Genomic DNA, 24,328 nt, shown 5'->3' with positions numbered 1-24,328 from the left:
AGGACGACAACTAATCAGCACTCTGCAGCAAAGTACTAAACTGGAGAGGTGTGACTGAGGTCGTTGGACTTCACATCCATAGATCCCTCAAATGAGAAGATTAAAAAGTCATAAGGAAGGCATTGTTAGCCAGCATGTGGAATATCAGAATGGGGAACCTATTCTACTACTGTATATAACACTTGTTTGACACAGATTTAGTACTGTCTAGAATTTGGTTCACTGCATTATAGAAAGGGCATGATTGTATAGCCTCAAATAGCTTCTGACAGCCAGGCCCAGCTCCTGGCCTTCACATGTGGCTTAGCTACTAATCCCAGCTGAACCATTTCTACTGACAGGAGAAGGGTCAAAGGCGGCTTAAAACCAGTCGCTTCAGACAGCTGGGGCTCATCAGCCATGGTTGGCAGCTCATCCAGGAGAAGGAATACTCTGATCTCAAACCTCCGCTGCCTTGAGGCTAGACCCACTCATGGGAAGGATTCGGGAGCAAACCCCGAGGGAAAATTCCAGAGCTGGAGTCCCTAAGGCAGTCCCACGTTAGTTCAATGCTGACTGGCAACTTGTGCGATGCTGCTGGCACCGAACTGTATTGGTCTCTGGCATGCCTTTGGGTTCATCAGATGCGTGGGGAGGGGGAGCTTGCTACGTTGGCAACAGCTTGGACACAATGTCCATGTTCAACTCTGACGGACGGAGACCTCAGAGATTGTATTGGAGAGGGTCCAAAGGATACCTACAGGATTTTCCCGTCACATAAAAACTGTAAAAAAAGAGGAAAGACTGGAAAACCTGTGATTGTTTTCTTTGGAGCAGAGTAAGCTGAGGGGAGCCTTGAAACAGTCTTTATCTGTTTATGTACAGCTTTGTGTAAAATTCTATTGTATTTTTTCCCTGTAAATGCCTCCAAGAAAATGAATCTCAAGCTAATATATGGTAATACACACATGCAATCATAATAGATTAAACTTTGAACTTTGAATGTGATAAATAATAATCAGGGATCTATGTCAAAGGAAAGAGAGTTGATCTAATTCTCTCAAAGCTTAAAGTGGTAAAAGAATCAAACAGACAATGAGGAAAATATTTTCACTCAGAGGGGTGGTGGGCATCTGGAATCTAATGCCTGAAAATACTCGAATGCATACTTTGAAGAGCAATCTCCTGTAGGTATTTGGACCCCATTTTCGAAGGTAGGATTAGGCTGCATAGCAGACAAACTGGACTGAATGGCCTCATATGCCAGAAATTTTCCATAATTATTAAACTGACTTCAATCTGAAAATATGCAGGCTGCTCAGAAGGCCAGGTGGCATCAATGGAGAGAGAAGAAGATTTAACATATTAGGTTAGTGCTCAGGTCCTTCAGATCAACTGACCCAGGTTCAATTGCTGAGTCAACTGGTGACATCCGTACGGAGTTTAAATGTTAAAGATTCATAAAGAATGGAAACAGGACTAACCAGTCTCTGCTGATCAAGATGCCCGTCTAAGCAGGTCCCATGTTCTGACCACGATCATATTGTCCTGTTCAACACACCACTCAAATATGTGCCAATTTTGAGATTTGAAGCTCAAAGAACAAGGTTTAAAGTAAGTTTTATTATCAAAGTACATGATCATTTTATTATCAAAGATCCTGATTGAGAAGTTACAGAACCTGGGCCTTTGTACCTCCCTCTGCAATTGGATTCTCGACTTCCTAACCAGAAGACCACAGGCTGTGCAGATTGGTGACAACATATCCTTCTTGCTGACGACCAACACTGGTGCACCTCAGGGGTGTGTGCTTAGCCCACTGCTCTGCTTTCTGTATACACCTGTCTGTGTGGCTTGGCACAGCTCAAATACCACCTACAAATTTGCTGACGATACAACCATTGCTGGTAGAATCTCAGGTGGTGATGAGAGGACATACAGGAGTAAGATATGCCAACTAGTGAAATGGTGCCACAGCAACAACCTGGCACTCAATGTCAGTAAGACGAAAGAGCTGATTGTGGACTTCAGGAAGGGTAAGACGAAGGAACACATACCAATCCTCATAGAGGGATCAGAAGTGGAGAGAGTGAGCAGCTTCAAGTTCCTGGGTGTCAAGATCTCTGAGGATCTAACTTGGTCCCAACATATTGATGTAGTCATAAAGAAGGCAAGACAGCAGCTATACTTTATTAGGAGTTTGAAGAGATTTGGCATGTCAACAAATACACTCAAAAACTTCTATAGTTGTACCGTGGAGAGCATTCTGACAGGCTGCATCACTGTCTGGTATGGAGAAGCTACTGCACAGGACCGAAAGAATCTGCAGAAGGTTGTAAATCTAGTCAGCTCCATCTTGGGCACTAGCCTACAAAGTACCCAGGACATCTTTAGGGAGCGGTGTCTCAGAAAGGCAGCGTCCATTATTAAGGACCTCCAGCACCCAGGGCATGCCCTTTTCTCAATGTTACCATCAGGTAGGAGGTACAGGAGCCTGAAGGCGCACACTCAGTGATTCAGGAACAGCTTCTTCCCCTCTGCCATCTGATTCCTAAATGGATAAAGATTTGGACACTACCTCACTTTTTTTAATATACAGTATTTCTGTTATTGCACATTTTTAAAAAATCTATTTAATATATGTAATTGATTTACTTGTTTAGTTATTATCTTTTATTTTATTTATTATTGTTACCTTTTTCTCTCTCTGCTAAATTATGTATTGCATTCAACTGCTTCTGCTAAGTTAACAAATTTCACGACGCATGCTGGTGATAATAAACCCGATTCTGATTCTGATGGGTGTCACCATATACAACCCTGAGATTCTTTTTCCTGTGGGCATACTCAGCAAATCCATAGAATAGTTACTATAACAGGATCAGCGGACGATCAGCTAGAGTGCAGAAGACAACAAACTGTGCAGATGCAAATAAATAGCAATAACTAATGAGAGCATGAAATAACAAGATAAGGAGCCCTTAAAGTGAGATCATTGGTTGTGGGAACATTTCAATGAATGGGCAAGTGAGTGTAGTTAACCCCTTTGTTTAAGAGCCTGATTGTTGTGGGATAGTAACTGTTCTTGAACCTGGGGATGTGAGTCCTGAGGCTCTTGTACCTTCTACCTGATGGCAGTAGTGAGAAAAGAGCATGACCTGTGAGGTGAGGATGTTTGTTGATGGATGCTGGAAATTGCCCTAGTTAGGTGGATGCCAGGACAACAGGGGTGGTGGACGGCACACGAGAAAGATTAGGTTACAGAGAACTGAGTGTGGGAATGGGATTGATAGGATTGCTCTGAGATTCTGTACGGGCAGAATAGCCTCATTCTATTTCTAGAAAAAAAACAAAGAAGGATTAGATTTATTTGTCACATGTAAATCGAAATATCAAAACATACAGTACAGTGAGATACGTCATTTGTGTTAATAGCCAACGCAGTCTGAGGACGTGCTGGGGGCAGCCCACAAGAGTCACCAAAAACATAGCATGTCCACAACTTTCCAACCCTAATCCCTGTGCTCATGGGACAATTTCCTTACAGGCAGTAGTGGGAGCAGAACTCCGTTCCTACAGTTGGCGCTGTAAAATATGGCGCTAACCACTATTCTACCGTGTCACCTGAGGTAAAACATGATCCTTCGTCAGAACATTAAAACATTCTACCTGGTCATCCAACTAATTTCCTGTTTTTCTGGGATCCTGCTGCACAGGACAGATTTCTCTGTTTGTTTCGGCAACCCTGTTATCACATTTCTAAAGTGTTCGGACTGCGATTTGGGACACCACGCAGATGTGGTGACGTGCCTGCCAAATTCTTCTTGAGGAAGTTGGGTTTGTGGGGGCGAATCCACTGGAGTGATATAGAGAAAATATTTGGGTGCTGTGGTTGTGGGATTGAAGGCTTTTATTACCAAGATGAGTCATGATTACAACGCTAAAATCTTTAACTCTACGATCTGAGGCTTATATTTATTTTCTATTCATTTCCACAAAGGAAAAGAAAAACATTGGATACACTTCTCTGAAACCCACAGAAGGGACCTTAAATATCTAGTTTTAGGTTCTGTATATATCTGCCTGACAGAAGAGTGGAAATTAAATATTTTTCAGGTATGGATAGCATGAGCTAGGATTTAATGAAAATTGTTATCAAGACACCAGTTCCAGCCATCACAGATTTTTTCACTGACCTGTGGAATTCATAGCACGGCCAATGTTTATTATTCATCCCTAATTGCCCCTGAATTTAAGGAGGCTGTTAACAGCCAGCTACACTGGTAACTTTGGAGGCCCCTATAGAAGTCCTTTCCTTCAAGGCAGTGGTAAGCTAGATTTTTTTTCTGTGTGGAAATTCAGTTGTTTCATGGTCACCATGACTAATGCAAACTCTGACCTCATTTAATTCCTTACATTTTAATCATTTTTAAAGACCGGGTCTATTTATCAAATGCACATTGAAACATGCAGTGAAAGGCAAATCAAATCAGTCAGGGTTACGCTGGGCGGCCCGTACGCATCTCTATGCTTCCAGCATCAATGTACGATGCCCACAAATCACTCATCCGATCCGTATGCTTTTGCTATTGGGGAGGAATCCATAGCACCCAGAGGAAGTCCACGCGGTCACCCACCGGGAGAAGATACAAACTCCTTACAGGCTGTGGCAGGAATTGAACCCTGATCTTTCAGCTGGCACTTAAAGTGCTGCACTAACCATTTCATACCATGCCCTCATACATTTAAATTCCTTATTTGTTCTAACGGGATTGGAATTCATATCTCTGCGGCAGCTGTCAGGAAATTTAACTATAGTTCGTGTACTTGTACCATAGGCCAGAATACCCTTGGCAATTGGTTAAACCATCAGTAAACCAGGAAAGTTGACCAATGTCCCACCCCTCTCCTCCCAAGATTGAGCAGGGATCTGCAGGAATTGAACCAGGTCAGTCAGCAGAGTTCCCATCTCCGAATACTGTGGGATCATGTCCTTTTCCAAAGACCTGTTCACAAAACAGTGCAGTGTAGGAAACTATTGAATTCTTGGCACCAGGGCAGGAATGGATTCTCAATATTCCTGGATTTCAGTGCTTTAAAAGGGATAGAGAGGATGGAAAAAGGGGAGGAGGGGTGCCATTACTGGTCAGGGATACTATTACAGCTACAGAAAGGGTGGGTAATGTAGCAGGATCCTCTTTTGAGTCAATATGGATGGAAGTCAGGAACAGGAAGGGAGCAATTACTCTATTGGGGGTATTCTATAGGCCCCCTGGTAGCAGCAGAGATACAGAGGAGCAGATTGGGAGGCAGATTTTGGAAAGGTGCAAAAATAACAGGGTTGTTACCATGGGTGACTTTAACTTCCCTAATATTGATTAGCATCTGATTAGTTCCAAGGGTTTAGATGGGCAGAGTTTGTTAATTGTGTCCAGGACGGATTCCTGTCACAGTATGTGGACAGGCCGACTAGGGGGAATGCCATACTAGATCTAGTACTAGATAATGAACCGGGTCAGGTCACAGATCTGTCAGTGGGTGAGCATCTGGGGGACAGTGACCACCGCTCCCTGGCCTTTAGCATTATCATGGAAAAGGATAGAATCAGAGAGGATAAGAAAATTTTTAACTGGGGAAAGGCAAATTATGAAGCTATAAGGTTAGAACTTGCGGGTGTGAATTGGGATGATGTTTTTGCAGGGAAATGTACTATGGACATGTGGTCAATGTTTAGAGATCTCTTGCAGGATGTTAGAGATAAATTTGTCCCGGTGAGGGAGATAAAGAAGGGTAGAGTGAAGGAACCATGGGTGACAAGTGAGGTGAAAATTCTAGTCAGGTGGAAGAAGGCAGCATACATGAGGTTTAGGAAGCAATGATCAGATGGGTCTATTGAGGAATATAGGAAAGCAAGAAAGGAGCCTAAGATGGGGCTGAGAAGAGCAAGAAGGGGGCATGAGAAGGCCTTGGCGAGTACGGTAAAGGAAAACCCCAAGGCATTCTTCAATTATGTGAAGAACAAAAGGATGACAGGAGTGAAGATAGGACCGATTAGAGATAAAGGTGGGAAGGTGTGCCTGGAGGCTGTGGAAGTGAGTGAGGTCCTCAATGAATACTTCTCTTCGGTATTCACCAGTGAGGGGGAACTTGATGATGGTGAGGACAATATGAGTGAGGTTGATGTTCTGGAGCATGTTGATATTAAAGGAGAGGAGGTGTTGGAGTTGTTAAAATACTTTAGGACAGATAAGTTCCCGGGGCCTGATGGGATATTCCCCAGACTGCTCCATAAGAAGAGATTGCTGAGCCTCTGGCTAGTATCTTAATGTCCTCGTTGTCCAAGGGAACGGTACTAGAGGATTGGAGGGAGGCGAATGTTGTCCCCTTGTTCAAAAAAGGTAGTAGGGATAGTCCGGGTAATTATAGACCAGTGAGCCTTACGTCTGTGGTGGGAAAGCTGTTGGAAAAGATTCTTAGAGATAGGATCTATGGGCATTTATAGAATCATGGTCTGATCAGGGACAACAAACAACAGGAATTCTGCAGATGCTGGTAATTCAAGCAACACACATCAAAGTTGCTGGTGAACGCAGCAGACCAGGCAGCATCTCTAGGAAGAGGTACAGTCGGCGTTTCAGGCTGAGACCCTTCGTCAGAACTAACTGAAGAAAGAGTTAGTAAGAGATTTGAAAGTGGGAGGGGAAGGGGGAGATCCAAAATGATAGGAGAAGACAGGAGGGGGAGGGATGGAGCCAAGAGCTGGACAGGTGATTGGCAAAGGGGATATGAGAGGATCATGGGACAGGAGGTCAGGGGAGAAAGACAAGGGCGGGGGGAACCCAGAGGATGGGCAAGGGGTATAGTCAGAGGGACAGAGAGAGAAAAAGGAGAGTGAGAGAAAGAATGTGTGTATAAAAATAAATAACGGATGGGGTACGAGGGGGAGGTGGGGCATTAGCGGAAGCTAGAGAAGTCAATGTTCATGCCATCAGGTTGGAGGCTACCCAAACGGAATATAAGGTGTTGTTCCTCCAACCTGAGTGTGGCTTCTTCTTTACAGTAGGGGAGGCCGGGGATAGACATATCAGAATGGGAATGGGATATGGAATTAAAATGTGTGGAGTCTGCATGGCTTTATGAAGGGCAGATCGTGTCTAACAAGCCTGATAGAGTTCTTTGAGGAGGTGACCAGGCATATAGATGAGGGTAGTGCAGTGGATGTGATCTATATGGATTTTAGTAAGGCATTTGACAAGGTTCCACATGGTAGGCTTATTCAGAAAGTCAGAAGGCATGGGATCCAGGGAAGCTTGGCCAGGTAGATTGAGAATTGGCTTGCCTGCAGAAGGCAGGGGGTCATGGTGGAGGGAGTACATTCTGATTGGAGGATTGTAACTAGTGGTGTCCCACAAGGTTCTGTTCTGCGACCTCTACTTTTCGTGATTTTTATTAACGACCTGGATGTGGGGGTAGGAGGGTGGGTTGGCAAGTTTGCAGACGACACAAAGGTTGGCGGTGTTGTAGATAGTGTAGAGGATTGTCGAAGATTGCAGAGAGACATTGAAAGGATGCAGAAGTGGGCTGAGAAGTGGCAGATGGAGTTCAACCCAGAGAAGTGTGAGGTGGTACACTTTGGAAGGACAAACTCTAAGGCAGAGTACAAAGTAAATGGCAGGATACTTGGTAGTGTGGGGGAGCAGAGGGATCTGGGGGTACATGTCCACAGATCCCTGAAAGTTGCCTCACAGGTAGATAGGGTAGTTAAGAAAGCTTATGGGGTGTTAGCTTTCATAAGTCGAGGGATAGAGTTTAAGAGTCACGATGTAATGATGCAGCTCTATAAAACTCTGGTTAGGCCACAATTGGATTACTGTGTCCAGTTCTGGTCGCCTCACTATAGGAAGGATGTGGAAGCATTGGAAAGGGTACAGAGGAGATTTACCAGGATGCTGCCTGGTTTAGAGAGTATGCATTATGATCAGAGATTAAGGGAGCTAGGGCTTTACTCTTTGGAGAGAAGGAGGATGAGAGGAGACATGATAGAGGTGTACAAGATATTAAGAGGAATAGATAGGGTAGATAGCCAGCGCCTCTTCCCCAGGGCACCACTGCTCAATACAAGAAGACATGGCTTTAAGGTAAGGGGTGGGAAGTTCAAGGGGGATATTAGAGGAAGGTTTTTTACTCAGAGAGTGGTTGGTGCATGGAATGCACTGCCTGAGTCAGTGGTGGAGGCAGATACACTAGTGAAGTTTAAGAGACTACTAGACAGGAATATGGAGGAATATAAGGTGGGGGGTTATATGGGAGGCACGGTTTGAGGGTTGGCATAACATTGTGGGCCAAAGGGCCTGTAAAGTGCTGTACTATTCTATGTTCTATGTTCTTTGTAGTGGTGAAACATTTTGCACTTTCTGGCTGTGCTGTTTGCAGGTGAGATGACAAAATGAGACTTTCACAAGGATGTGAGAGATTGCCCAGTGACATGGTGAAGAAAAGATTGCAGAATGTTGAAGAAAATGCAGTAGTTATTTAAAGAGATTAAAATGTAACTTCATTTGTAGAAATTTACATTGAACTGTGTTGTTTGCATCACACAGGTGTCGCCGTGCTTTGGCACCATCATGGCATGCTCACAACTCACTAACTCTAACCTGTACGTGTTTGGAATATGGGAGAAAACCAGAACACTCAGAGGAAATGTGGTCACAGGAGAATATGCAGACTCCTTACAGACCGATTGGAGATCCCCAGTGCTGTAACAGTGTTATGATAACTGTTACATTGCTAGGCACCAGCTTCTCAATCAACCTCATAAAAGCAGGCCACCTGGCTGGTAGCATATTTCCATGTGTGGGGACTTTCTGCGCCCATCTGAGCAACATACACAAAATGCTGGAGGAACTTAGCAAGTCAGGCAACATCTATGGAAATGGGTGATCAGTCGACAATTTGGGCCGAGGCTGGAGAGGAAGCAAGTCACCTTCATCCACAATGAACTGGGTAAGAAGATGAGGATTATCTCACAATCATTGAAGCTTCAAAGCAAAAGGATTTTTTTCTGCCAATGCCAATGTCTATTTTCATTTGTTAGTATTCAAATGTTGATATTGATATCAGTAGGGGCAAATGGAAACAATGGGTCGAGTGATAGAATTTGTGTATGTTGCTCTGCATTTCCAACATCTGCACAATCTCTTGAGTCCACTCCAGTTCAGAGGGTTTTGTACTACGTGACATCTTCCACATACAGGGCAGGAGGTATCTAATGGAGTGGGCAGATGAGGCAGATTAAGACAGATCCAAACCTTGAGGTCAGTGACAGAGGCAGTCTCAGTCTAGATTGGAGTCAAGCAAATATAATACAGTTATAACGTAATTAGGGTTAGTGAGTTACATGCAGTTGATGTCAGTAACTATAGGCCAGCGTAGAGAAATCTTTTTGCATTAGTAGAGCCCAGTACAGAGGAAGAGTACTCAATGTATTTTGTTCCACACAAACAAAACTGACTTGAAAGTAGTTTCTTTTTCTTAAAACCCAGACAAGTTGTTCACTGTGCTGAAGGTTTCAAACCACAGGGGATACATGGGCTAGACTTACTGCTCCCTTTATGGCCAGTAGTTGGGAAACTTTTCCCATAATTTGTGAATTAGGAGTAGATGGGGAATTAAAGCAGAACTTTCCGACACAAAGCCAAATAAACACATGGTACCCGTTAGTCAATATCATGACATGCTTCTGAAAATAACAAGTGACTGATGAACCGTGGATGGAAAGCCTTTGAGGTCAGGGGCCCTTATCCTAAATTTTATAATAGCAACTACTTGAAAACAATTTACAGAGGCGGGGAATGTATTGAGGAATTACAATGCCATAGAAAAACCACAACCTTTATTATAAATGCCCAACTGAATGCAGTCAAAGTAGATAATGATGCATTCAGTATGCAGATTTTTTATATCTCATTTATGAGATGTGGGTGTAACAAGCATTTTTAGCTATCGCTATATATGGCCTTGGAGACCATAGAGGGAATCCACTTCCTTAAGCCACTGTTGTCTGTCATGAAAGCCGCCCATTGCATTGTTTTGCAGGGAAATGCATAAAAGCTAATGCAGTAAAGGTTTACAAAATTAATTATTGGGATCAAGGGATTGTCTAATAAGAGTGATTAAGTAAGAATAGCCTTTACTCAGGAAAATTTATTTCAATGAGAGGTGTCCTCATGGCATTATACATTCAGTGGTAATAATAATAATAATAATAATAAGAAGAAGAAGAAGAAGAAGAAGAAGGAGGAAAAGATGAAGAGGAAGAAGAAGTTAACAAATGGAGGAGCATGACTCCCTGTGGAAGACATCCCCATGATCTGAGCAGACTAGAGGAACTTCTAAGGAAATATTTTCATCAATGAAAGTAGGATTCAGCACTCCACGTGAGCATATGCAATTCCGATAAGAAATACACACCAGTAAACGTAAGTGAATGCGCAACAGGTTAGAAAAGGTTAGCCTATGGAAGAACATGACCCTCCATGGAAGACATCTCCATGAACTGAGCAGATTAGATGTCAACAAGGATGCTTTGAATGCCTAACTCAGAGTTGGAGACCTCTCCTCAGAATCACAGGGGTTCCTTATGGCAAGACAGGACCAGGTGGTTAACACAAAAATTTATCAAAAATACAAAATACACCAAAAAATTCAGGATGATAAATGCAGAAAATGCCAAGCGAAACCAGAAAAAAAAATCAAATATATTACAAGATCCTGCAGCAGTTTAACTCAATCTGATAACTTACACAGGCAAAATCAAGTGCCAAACATCATTATTCAAAACCTTGCTTTAAAATACAAACTCATAAAAGACATCATATCTTACTACAAATATAAGCCTGGTTCAGTTTTAGAGTCAGGGTCCTACAAATTATATTATGACTCATCCATTATTACAGGTAGGATAGTCCATAATAATCGTCCAGATATAATATGACAGGATAAACAAGTAAAAACAACTTACTTAATAGATATAGCTACTACAAACATATATAACGTATAGAAATCAATAAGTGAGAAAAAAACAGAAACATGCTGAATTAAAAGAGGAAATTGAAAGACAATGGAACATGAACAGGGCATACATTGTCCCATAGTAATATCTACAATTGGTGCCATCCCAAAGGCACTACACAAAAGTGTTACAGTAGACAATTAGGGTTACACAGCAATATTTATGTAAATCTTCAGAAAACCATAATACTAAATGCCACTACAATAGTCTGAGAGTTCCTAGCAATTGACAAATGAGTGTGCTTGGCTATGCCCATACCTCAGGTTTTACCAGAGGTGAGAAAAAAATAAGTAATAATAATAACAATAATAATAAATAACTTAGTTCATCAAATACTTTTCATACAGACGATATAGTTCAACATGTTTTACAATGGGATTAAGTGCAAAAATGAAATAAAATTTAAAATAAAAATCAACTTGAAAATAAAAGACTAGTTAAGACTAGTTGCTAGTTAAAAGCAATGTTAAGGAAATAGGTTTTGAGCTGACATTTAAGTGTCAACTGAGTTTGCATCCCTTTTAGTTTCAGGTACTGACGCCCACAGTTTAACAGCATACATCAAAAAAGCTGACCTGCCAATTATCTTTTGAGGAAGATTGTTTCAATTTAAGAGACCGGTGGAAGAAGACCAGAGAACTCAAGCAGGATAATAAAAGGAAAACAATTCTGTGATGTACTCTGATCCTAGATGATCAAAGACAAGTTAGAGAAATTTAAGATCATTTCTAAAAGATCCTGGAAGCCAGTGCTATGTTCTCTTATCCTAGTTTTAGTTGAAAGCCTAACAGTGGCATACTGAATGAGACGTCATTTCTCAGTAGATTGGCATGACCATAACACCATAGGACCATAAGACATAGGAACAGAATTAGAACATTTGGCCCAGTGAGTCTTCTCCACCAATCCATCATGGCTGAGTTTTTATCGCTGTTAACCCCATTCTCCTGTCTTCTCCCTGATGCCCTGATTAATCAAGAACCTATCAACATCCTCCTTAAATATACCCAATAACTTGGCTGGCACAGCCGTATGTGGCTATGAATTCCATAGATTCACCACCCTTTGGCTAAAGAAACTTTTCCTCATCTCTGTTCTAAATGGACATCCCTCAATTCTGCTGTGCCCTCTGGTCCCAAACTCCCCCATTATAGAAAGCGTCTTCTCCACATCCGCTCTCTCTAGGCCTTTCAATATTCGATCAGCTTCAATGAGATACCCCACCCACCCACCTTTCTTCTAAACTACTGCAAGTACAGACCCAGAGCTATCACATACTCCTCATATGTTAATCTTTTCATTCCTGCAATCATTGTCATGAACCTCCTTTCGATCTTCTCCAATGCCAGCACATCTTTTCTAGATAAGGGGCCAAAATCTGCATACAAAGACTCCCAAGTCCTTTGCAGCTCTTATTTTTGAATTTTCTTGCCATTTAGAAAATAATCTTTGCCTTTATTCCTTCTACCAAAGTGCATGACCATATATTTCTCTGAAATATATTCCATCTGCCAATTCTTTGTTCATCCTTCCAATCTGTTCAAGTCTTTCTGCTCACTCACTGCTTCCGCAGTGCTACCTGATCCCCCAGCTACTTCTGTATCATCTGCAAATTTGGCCACAAAGCCATCAATTCCATCATCCAAATCATTGACATATAAGATGAAAGGAAGTGGTCCCAATACCAACCCCTGTGGAACATTACTTGTCACTTGCAGCCAACCAGGTTAGGTTTCCTACTCTTTGTCTCCTGCCAATCAGCCAACCTTCTATCCATGTTAGTATCTTTCCTGTAATACCACAGGCTCACGTGCAGCCCCTTGTCAAAGGCCTTCTGAAAATCTAAATAAACAACATCCACTGGCTCTCCTTTGTCTATCCTGTCTGTTATATCCTCAAAGAATTCCAACAGATTTGTCAGACAATATTTCCCCTTAAGGAACCCATGCTGACTTTCGCCCATTTTATCCTGTGTCTCCAAGTTACCTTAAACCTCATCCTTAATAATTGACTCCAACGTCCTTCCAACCATTGATGTCAGGCTAAATGGTCTGCAATTTCATTTCTTCTTCCTGTTTCCTTTTTTAAAGAGTGGAGTGACATCTGCGACCTTCCCGTCCCCTGGAACCATTCCAGAATCTAGTGATTCTTGAAAGAGCATTACTAATGCCTCCACAGTCTCTTCAGCTACCTCTTTCAGAACTCTGTGGTGTAGTCCATCTGGTTTACGTCACTTACCTCCCTTCAGACTTCTCAGATTCCCAAACACCTTTTCCTTAGCAACAGGAAAGACACTCATTTCTACCTGCTGACACGCTTGCACTTTTGGCATTCTGCTAGTGTCTTCCACAGAGAAGACTGATGCAAAATAGTTATTCAGTTCATCTGACATTTCTTTAACCCTATTACTACCCCTCCAGCATAATTTTCCAGCAGTCTAATATCCACTCTTGTCTCTCATTTGCTCTTTATATATCTGAATAAAAACTTCTGGTATCCTATTTTATATTGTTCGCCAACTTACCATCATATTTCATTTTTAATTTCCTGATAGCTTTTTAGTTGCCTTCTGTTGGTTATTAAAATCCTCTACCTTATCACTAATTTTTGTTATATTATATGTCCTCTTTTTAAGATTTTACGCTGTCTTTGACTTCCCTTGTCAACCTTGGTTGCTTCACTTTTCCTTTAAGATATTTGTTCATCCTTGGGATGTATCTTTGCTGTCCCTTCTGAATGTTTTCTCAGAAACACCAGCCATTGCTGTTCTGCCATCATCCCTGCTCATGTCCTCTTCCAATCAACTTTGGCTAGTTCCTCTCTCATGTCTCTGTAATTCCCTTTATTGCACTATAATATTGATACATCCAGTTTTAGCTTCACCTTCTCAATTCGTGGGGTGAATTCTATCATATTATGATAACTGCCTCCTAAGGGCTCCTTTACCTTAAGCTCCCTAATCAAATCTGTGTCATTAAATAACATATGATCCAGAATTGCCATTCCCTTCATGGGCTGAACAACAAACTATTCTAAAAACCCAAGTCAAGGGATTCTACAAATTCCTTCTCTTAGGGTCCAGCACCAACTGGATTTTCCAAATCTACCTTCATATTGAAATCCCCCATGATTATCACAACATTGCCCCTCCCTAGCTCACATCCTTCTACTGTTTAGAGGTCTGTATAAATCTCCCATCAGAGTTTTTCTACACATGCAACTCTACCCACAAGGATTCTACACCTTCGGATTCTATCTCACCTCTTTCTAAAGATCTTATTTCATCTTTTACCAACAGAGCCACCCACCCCCCTCTGCCTACTTGCCCGTCCTTTCAATGTAATGTGTATCCTTGGATGTTAAGCTCCCAACTATGATCTTCCTTCAACCACACCACAGAGATGTTCATAACATCATACTTGCCAATCTCTAACTCTGTTGCAAGATCATCTACCTTATTCTGTCTATGAGCTGCATTCAAATATAACGCTTTCAGTCCTGTATTCATCACCCTTTTTGATTGAGGTCTTGTTACTTTTCTCATCGAACTGACTACAGTTTTGCTCCATTATCAGCCTGTCCTTCCTCACAGTCTCACTACACATTGCATCTAGTTGTATACCAGCTGCCCCATCATCAGCCCTATCACCCTGGTTCCCCTCCCTCCCCCCCACCAAATTCATTTAAACCCTTCTCAACAGCTGGATATGAACGCCTTTGGGTTTAGCTGTAACTTGTCCGTTTTGTACAGGTCATACCTTCCCCAGAAGAGATCCCAATGATCAATAAATCTGAAATCCTGCCCCCTGCACCAATTCTTCAGCCGTGCATTCACCTGCCAAATCATCCTATTCTTAACCTCACTGGCTTGTGGCACAGGCAGCAATCCGGAGATTATTCCCCTGGAGGCAAACACGAGGAAATCTGCAGATGCTGGAATTTCAAGCAACACACATAAAAGTTGCTGGTGAACGCAGCAGGCCCGGCTGCATCTCTAGGAAGAGGTACAGTCGATGTTTCGGGCCAAGACTCTTCGTCAGGATTCCCCTGGAGGTGCTGTTTTTCAGCTTTCTGCCTAACTCCTTATATTCTCTCTTCAGGACCTCCCCTCTCTTCCTACCTACTATGTTATTAGTACCAATATGTACCATGACATTAGCTGTTCACCCTCCCCCTTTAGAACTCCACGGACCCTGGCACCTGGGAGGCAACATACCATCTGGATGTCTCTTTCACATCCACTGAATCTGTTTTCTGCTTCTCTAATTATCGAATCCATTATCACTACTGAGCTCCTCTTCTCCCCCCCTCCCTTCTGAGGCACAGAGCCAGACTCAATGCCAGAGATCTGGTTACCGCAGTTTCCCCCGGTTGGTTGCCCACCCAAACAGTATCCATAGTGGTATGCTTACTATTAACAGCCACAGGTGTACTCCGTACTGGCTGCCTATTTCCTTTCCCTCTCCTGACGGACACCCAGGTACCCGCCCCCTGCAACTTAGGGGTGACCACCTCCCTGTAGCTCCTATCTATCACTTCCTTGTTTTCCCATGTGAGCCAAAGGTCATTGAGGTGCTGCTCCGTTTCCTTAACACGGTCTTTAAGGAGCTGCAGTTCGATGCACTTCTTGCAGATGTAGTTATCAGGGAGACTGAGGTCTCTCATAGTTCGCAGATCTCACACAAAGAACATACCATTACCTCCAAACCCATTATCAGCACACCAGCTTTGAAAAAAATGCATAGCATGCCTGTCTCTAGCCATGTTGGCCTCAGATCTGTAGTTTGTTCTATTTACTTAGGGATATCGAGCAGTAATGGGCCATTTCAGCCCATCAAACTTGTGGCAACCAATGACCTATTGACCTACTAAAGAGTATACCTTTGGAATGTAGGAGGAAATCCATAAGGTCAATTGTAGGAGAAGATTAAGAGAGTTATAAGGAATTGTAAATTATAGAAGACAAGCAAAGAACTGCTGATGCTTGAGACCTGAAACAAAAATAGATGAAAGCTTCTGATGAAAGATCATCACAAAGTATGGTTCTTCATTCCCTTTACAGATACTGCCAGTTGAAATGAGTATTTTGGATCTTGATATTATCAAGACATTCAAGTTAATAACACCCAAACATTTAGACTGGACCAGTCTCTTCAAAAATTTAAAGTTCAGAGTCAATTTATTATCAAAGTACATATGCGTCGCCATATACAACCCCGAAATTTATTGTCTTGTGGTCATACTCAGTAAATCCAAGAAACATAATGGAATCAATGAGAAACTGCACAACAAAATGGATAAATAACCAATGTGCAAAAGACAACATACTATGCAAATACAAAAGAAAAATGTAAGTAACAGTAGTAATAAATATTGAGAACATGAGATGTAACATCCTTGAGAGTGAATCCATAGGTTGTAGGAACAGTTCAGTAACGTGGCAAGTGGAGTTGGGTGAAGTTAGCCCCTCTGGTTCTGAGAGGTAGTAGCTGCTCCTGAGCCTGGTGGGGAGGTTCTGGAGGCTTCTGTACCTTCTTTCTGATGGATGATGGATGTTGCTTTCCTGTGATTGTGCTTTATGTAGGATTGCTCAGTGGTGAGGAGGGCTTTACCTGTGATGGACTGGGCCATGTCCATTATCTAGCCAATCAGATATTTTACAATCTCTTCACTATCAAATTGTGATGGTGTTGCAATCAGCGACTGAAGCGGACCCAAGTGCAGGACACAGGCACAGAGAGCGGGTTAGGACTCTTACGCGGACTTGAACGTTGACTTGGACTCGGAGCCTGGACTTGGACTTGACTTAGACACCGAGCGACAAGCCCAAAGAACTACAGAGAATTTGTATCGTGGCTCGGAGCAGCAGCAAACGGCCTGCAATACTCAGCCAGACACAAGACAACAAAAACGAACAATGACAGACAATTCCTATCGCGGCTCGGAGTAGCGACAAACTGCCTGCAATGCTCAGCCGGACACGAGATGATAAAAACCAACAATGACAGTCCATTCGTGTCTCAACTCCGGGTAGCACAAGAAGCAACAAACAGCCGGCAAATCTCAGCTGGACGGCAGGCTCTCGACTCAACCCAGCAGCTGCGGATGGCAGGCTCTCAACTCGACTCATTCTCGGCGACCTGGAACGAGCATAGCTGCAGTGCTGAGGTGACGAACCTGCGGCGAGTAGATGTAAGCTGGAGTTTTTATGCTGCCGGTTCGAATGAGGATCAGGTGCCCTAATCAAGGAGCCCAATGGAACACAGGGAAAAGGAAATTAACTGAAACGAGGGGTCAATGAGGAGACCGTGGCAGATGGATGCGTTGTTCAATCACTGGTGAAGACATTGTGGTTCTGTACATTTGTCCACTGCCATTGTGATAGTTTGCCTCCTGTGCTTACCTGACAAAAGGCCTGGTGATATGATTTTACTCTGGTGCACATTTAAGCAACGGGCCAGATTGAAAAGGTAGAGTGTTGGGACCAGAGGCCGGTTCTGCTCACTCCTCCGCGGGATGTATTCAGCTCTGTGCTGAACTGAGTCTGGGCCTTCTGCGGCTGCTCCAGGCTTCACCTCCGTGGACTCATGTTCATTCTGAATGCTATTTGCTTACTTCTATTTTTAGCACGATTTGATTTTTTTTCTCTCTGCACATTGGGTGTTTGACAGTCTTCTTCCTTTTATGGGTTCTTTTGCATTCCTCTGTTTTGTGGAGATGGATACATACTTCGATAACTTTGAACTTTGAATACTGCTGAAACAAAATGTTTAACAAATCCAGCAAAGTACTGAAACTGGACAACAGCAGAGTCTCAGATAGGCCAATGCTTTGAGAATGACTGTAGCAGTGAGGGTTAAATGCAATGCTGAGTATTCAAACAATTTCATCATTATCCACCTCTTGTGCCTCAGTTCCCAGACACCACGGATCACAGAGTGGAAACACTGACCACAAATTCCCTAAACATGTCTGTTTAATGTATTACTTCCTTCCTTTTTTTTTTGGTTCCTTTTCAGTTAATTTTATACTTTTGATGAACATCTAATGGGAACATTCTTTCATTCTAAGCCCATGGCTCCATTCTCTCTACACCCATGACTGTGTAGCTAAGCACAGCTCAAACGCCATTTCTAAATTCACAGATGCCACCAGGGATGTAAAATCTCAGGTGGCAACAAGGAGACATGCAGGAGTGATCTCGATCAGCTGGTTGAGTGGCATCGAAACAGCAACCTCGCACTGTAAATCAGAAAGCTAAGGATTTAATTCTGAACTTCAGGAAGGGGAAGGTGGGAGAAGACACACCAGTCCTCATTGAGGGGTCAGTGGTGGAAAGGGTGAGCAGCTTTCGGTTCCTGGGTGTCAACACCTCTGAGGAGCTGGTCAGGTCTCACCTAACATGTTGATGCAGTCATGAAGAAAGCACGCCAGCACCATTAGGAATTTAAGGAGATTTGCTATGTCACCAAAGAATCGTGCTAATTTCTATAGAAGTTTGGAGGAGAGCATATTGACTGGTTGTATCGCAACCTGATGTGGAGACTCCAATGCACAGGATCACAGGAGTTTGCAGAGGGTTGTAGACTTGGTTAGCTTCTATGCGGGCGCAATACTGCTGAGTGTCAAGAACAGCTTAAAGACGAAATACCTCATAAAGGTGAATCCATCATGAAAGATCCTCACCATCCAGGACATGCCATCTTTGTGTTATGGCCATCAGTGACAGCCTGAAGACTCGTACTCCACGATACAGAAACAGCCCATTCCCTTCCATGATCAGATATCTGAATGTTCCATGAACACATGAACATGACCTCATTATTCCTTTCTTTGCATTATATTCATCCTGTAATTATATCTATCGTAATTTTATGTCTTTGCATTGTACTACTGCTCAAAACAATAAATTGCACATCGTATAAAATAGAGAAAATAAACCTGATTCTGATTCTAAATTCAATGCCAGTTTCTTAATGTTCCCTTTCTTTTGAGCTTAGCTAAATTATAGTTTACAGATTGCTGTACACTTTTTGAAAGCTCTTTATTAATCTCATATTTTCCTTGCCTCTTCAGCCTAGCCCTCTGGCACTTGCTCTTGTACCTGTTGGGGGTCCCTTGGGTAATTTAAATGTGGGATGTATCAAAACTAATTTCTCATAGAAACATGAGGCGTTTTCATGGGGATTTAACAGGATTATGGTGGGAAAATGTTTCTTTTGGCTTGGAGTACGGTAACAGTGCCCCAAATTCTCACAATAAGAGACTAGGGCAACCATGAAAAGAAAAGTCTTTATTCAAACTGTGGAGAAATTACAGAATGTCCCAGCAAAAGTGGTGTAGATGCTGATTCACTGAATATGATTCATAGCTTTTTAGTTAGATGGAGAATGAGTGATGTAATGCTGCATTGAACTGAACTTAACGGAACTGAATATGCCTCACCTCTTTCGTTTTTTGTATTCTGTGTTTTGCACTTGTTTTGTTTTGTATGTGGGGGACTGTTTTCGATACTTTCCTATGAACGGGTTCCAGGGTTTTCTTTGTTTCATGACTGTCTGTGGGAAGACAAATCTCAGGGTTGTATACTGCATACATACTTCCATAATTGTTGTCGTCGTCGTGGCTATCCCTCGAGGTCGAGGATGATGGTCTTCGTTCTGAAGAAGTGGCCCACAGAGTGAAGACGCCTGTGTGTGTATTTGTTTAATGTGTACTTGATATTGCACTCCAAGAAGCACGTAATACTTCACAAATCAACCAACTGATTCCAATGGCATGGAAACCACGACGATTGGAGGTGATGGATTTGTTGCAGCCTTCATCCGCCTTCACAGCCATTGAGTTCAAAGTAACTTCGTCCGCCTGTTCCACCGTTGAGGTCTTGGTTGGATTGTTCTTTGTCAGGGACCTCACCCTCGACCTTACTGCCATGGGTGACCCTACCAGGAGCATAGCTCCAGATGGCATTGCTCTCGGGATCACAGGACCACACAAGCTTCTCCACCACAGCAAGGTGACAATCCATGGAGAAGACTTCCATAATAAATGTACTTTGAATCTTTGGAATCAAGGGAATGCAGAACTCAGGTAAGGAGGCATTTCTGATTTGATCAAATGGCAAAATAGGGCAAAATAGGTTGTAGGAACTCCTCAGGGTTGCAGCCCACCTGCACTTCCGTCCTTTCCCATATTAATTGTTTCATCAATGGCACAGCTTCGAAGCTCTGTAATTGTTTCTCCCATCATCCACTTCATGGTTCATGGGAAACTGTGCCTTATAGTACTATTTTAATATGGCTAGTAATGTTCCTCAATGTTAAATGTGTTGCCTATACGTAGGTTATTTTTTGAGGTCAGTGCTGGGGCAAAGGCAGCAGGGATACTTAGGTGGTCAGTAATGGGAACCCTGGGAAATATTTATTGGCCTCACTCATCCCTAACCACTCCTTCCCCAATTCCTTCCTCGCTGGCAAACTCATTATCACTTTATTTTGCTCTGTCTTATCTTTGGTCTTCAGAAAGCTTATGAGTATGATTAGACAGCTGACTGCGTTAGCAGTTACTTCAGAGAAAAGCTAATTTAACAAACTGATTTACAAATTGTGCCTGGCAGGCTGCATCTGCTCAGATAATTACAAAGTGAAAATCTTATCACATTTGCAGAAACACCAGTATATATATAAATAGTCAGATGTTAGCTGTACAATTTCAATATATGTAACTCAGTGAAATATCTGTTCACAAATAAGATACCAGGTAGGATTTTTTTGTTCAATAGTACACCCCTCCAGCTTTTACCCTGTGATCACTTGCCTAATATGGCCAAATGAAACATTCTGTAATGATCAATAAACCAATTGTTTGGAATCAAATGACCTTGCCTGGTGTCTCAGGGTTGAGTGTGTGTGTGTCGTGACACCCTCTGCCCTGGAATTCCTTCTTTGACATTTGTCCCACACCCCACCGCGGTGCTCCACCCTCACCATTCTTAACATCTTTCGCTTCCACCGCATTTACAAAGTTGCTGCCTGCTCCACATTGACAAATAACAGTATCGTGCAAAAGTCTTAGACACCCCTCGCTATATATATGTGCTTAAAACTTTTGCACAGTCCTGTCCCCCCACTATATTTTCCTCCAATCACCTTAAAATATTAGCTATTTTATTAGCCATTTCTATCCTGGGGAAAGGAACTAAAAGCTGTATCTACATTGGGTAGACACAATCTGTAATCCCACTGTGAGATCAGTTGTACCAGCTCTTTAAAAACTTTCATCAAGAATCATTATCTTTTGAAAAGTTTTTGTGTTACGCTGTTGGATCTATTGTTATTAATGAATGAATAAATAGTACAATCTGAGCACCATCACCACTGACTGAAGAGATTCAAGAAACTGACCCAGCTCAACCTTCTCAAGGGTATTTTGGAGTTGGTCATTAAATGTTGACCTTAGCTAAAAGAAAAGGAGAAAAGTTTTCCAGCTTCTCTTTACTTCCCATTTATTTTCTCTCTCAGGAAATTGTGATATTCAGATGATGTTGGAAGTCATTAAACTGTGGTCCATAAGTATCGTGGTTGTGGATGGGCGCACTGGATAGACTATGAGGGTTCCTTCACATTCATGGACTTCTGTATGAAGTCAGCCTTGCTCTATGTTTTTTCCTGATGTGAGAAGTTACAGGTTTATGTCCCAAAGGGGCACAATCAGGTGAGGTGAGCATGACGTTCTCCAAAGGAATTGTCTACTGGTGGGCCTTCAGATGATTGTAGGGATCCACATACATGGAGAATGCCTGAGCGTGACCTTGTTTAATGCGGGGAGGCTGACGCATAGGGTTGAATCACCTGCAGCTCTACATCACTAAGACAAAGGAGTTGGTGCTGGACTTCAGGAAGGTGAAAACACCCTGCATTCCCATCTCCATCAAGGGTACAGATGTGTAAGTTGTCTGGGACTACAGATACCTGGGAATTCACCTGAACAATAAACTGAACTGTACTAAAAATACAGGGGCTCTGTACAAGAAGGGACAGAGCTGATTGTACTTCCTGTGGAGGCTCCAGTCATTCAATGTCTGCAGGTGTTCTACGAGTCAGTGGTGGTCAGCATTCTATTCTACGCTGTAGTCTGCTGGGACAGCAAGGTGAGGACAGCTGATGTCAAGAAAATCAATAAACTTGTCAGGAAGGCTGATTCTGTTCTGGGGGTGGAACTGGATTCTCTGGTGGTTGTGTCTGAGATGAGAATGCTGCAGAATATTCAAAGCATTATGGACAATCCCTCTCAGACCCTCTATGACATACTGGACAAACAGAGGAGCACCTTTAGTAACAGACCAATTCCACTACTGAACGCCACAGGCGATCCTGTCTCCCTGTGGCAATAAGACTCTACAACTACTCCTCTTTAAGTATATACGTATATGGTTTCATTGCACATCTCTATTTTGCACTCTTACTTTTTAATGGACATTTCGTATTTTTTGGACCTCAATGCTTACATTTTGTATTTTAAAGTATATAATCTGACTGAACAACCTTGCAACAATAGTTTCCTTTGGGATAAATAAAGTTTTATCTTATCTTATCTTATATGTCATCGTCTTCGGCCAGCTTCATGCTTGATGTCTTGCCATATGGTATCCGATAATTGGCCTGTGGAATCATTTAATGAAATTGCAACAGAGAGACAGTTAGTTAACAGAGGATTCTCTTCCACAAATACTCATCTATGGTGGATCAGTTGTTAATGTAAAATCTGAGATCTTCAAGTTTCAATAAGCCAAAAGGCATTTCGGGTAGCAGGGTGAAGATACATCTCTACCAAAGGAGGTGTAAGGTGCTCCTTTCCTCCATGAGCCGGCAGGTCACCCTTGGACAAGGTTTAACACTTTCTTAGCCCCCGCAACCCCCCCCCCTGCTCAGGGTCACATGAAGCCATGGGAGCAGGTGATGGATGGTCATATGAGCAGCTGGTGCTTATCACAAGTCTTGGTTATATGACCACTGACCCCAGGCAGACAAACCCTGAAGAGTATTGATAATGGCTGAGGTCACTTGTCTTGTAAAGACACTGACCAGAAGAAGGCAATGGCAAACCACTTCTGCAGAAAAAAAATTCCAGTAACAATCATGGTCATGGAAAGACCATGATTGCCTACACTATGTGACATGGTACATAACAAACAAATGAATGAATGCACTAGTGCATATAAAAGAATCTCTCTCCCTGACTTCCCTCCTTTAATATGCCCTTAAAACCTTCCTTCTTTGAACAAGCATTTCCAAGTGCCGCTATAAATAGTGTCAAATGTTGATTGATAATGTTTCTTTGAAGCAGTTTGGAATACTTAACTGCATTAAAGATACCAAATAAATTTATAGTCACTGAATATTAGATATATTAGATGCTCTTGTAAATTGAGTTGTTTTGGAATGCATCTACAGGGATACATGTGGTGGTCATTCATTAACAGTAAATCTTGTCAGCCACCTTAGACTTAAATAAATTTTGCCTTGAATGTCATATTTTGTGGACAGCCAGAACAAGACCTACCGACGTTCAGGTGCACCAGTGAGGGCTAATCTTCGGGGCCTGTTGTGGGTTTCGACCCAGAGTGCTAAGAGTTCTTCTCCACCAACAGATGCTGGTTGATTGGTCACTGAGTTCCTCCAGCATATTGTTCGTTGCTCCAGATTCCGGTATCTGTATCTGTCGTCCCTTGCACTGCCAAGTTTCACTTTAGGGACCGATGCTCTAGAATCTAGAGGCACACAGACCCCTTAGTTAATGGTTAGGTCCATGGCATTTAAAAAAAAGTGTGGGAACCCTTATACTGGGTAGTCCATTAGCACTGGAGTGGGTAGTCGGTCTAGATTATATTGAGGAATGTACCTATGCATATGGCAATAAACTAGACTTTGATTCCTAGAAGGGAGTCCATTCCAGCCACTTTCTTAATTTGAGACCTGCTCCCCGCTAACTGAGCCAAGCTAATTGGCCGGTGGGATCACTTGATGAAAACGAAGCGGGAAGATAGATAAATAACAAAGGATAAAACGCCAGGCACTGACAACAGATGTTCTGGAGTCTAGGGGTAGAAGATTTAAAGTGCGCGAAGCTTTTCCGTCCCCAGAAATTACACGTGAGCTTTTATTTCCTCAGCGAGGAAACATTTGGAGGCATGCTGAATATTATCCCGCGTGAAAGAAACTTCTCTGCGTACCGGTTCGACGCGATCATTTGTGGCCCCTGCTAACAGAACTGGGCAGT

The 24,328-nt window shown here is 42.5% G+C and overlaps 1 long non-coding RNA gene across 1 annotated transcript; it reads right to left on the bottom strand.

The window, feature by feature from the left end:
* Positions 1-15,564: 15,564 nt before the first annotated feature.
* Positions 15,565-24,320, bottom strand: LOC140188334 (uncharacterized). Its single transcript, XR_011883275.1, has 3 exons — positions 23,612-24,320; positions 18,702-22,710; positions 15,565-17,803 (listed from the first exon to the last, which is right to left on the bottom strand). It is a non-coding gene; the product is annotated as an uncharacterized lncRNA (long non-coding RNA).
* Positions 24,321-24,328: the final 8 nt, after the last annotated feature.

This window comes from Mobula birostris, chromosome 26, assembly GCF_030028105.1.
Source record: "Mobula birostris isolate sMobBir1 chromosome 26, sMobBir1.hap1, whole genome shotgun sequence".
NCBI lineage: Eukaryota > Metazoa > Chordata > Chondrichthyes > Myliobatiformes > Myliobatidae > Mobula > Mobula birostris.
This window is presented reverse-complemented; position numbering and strand designations above follow the sequence as displayed.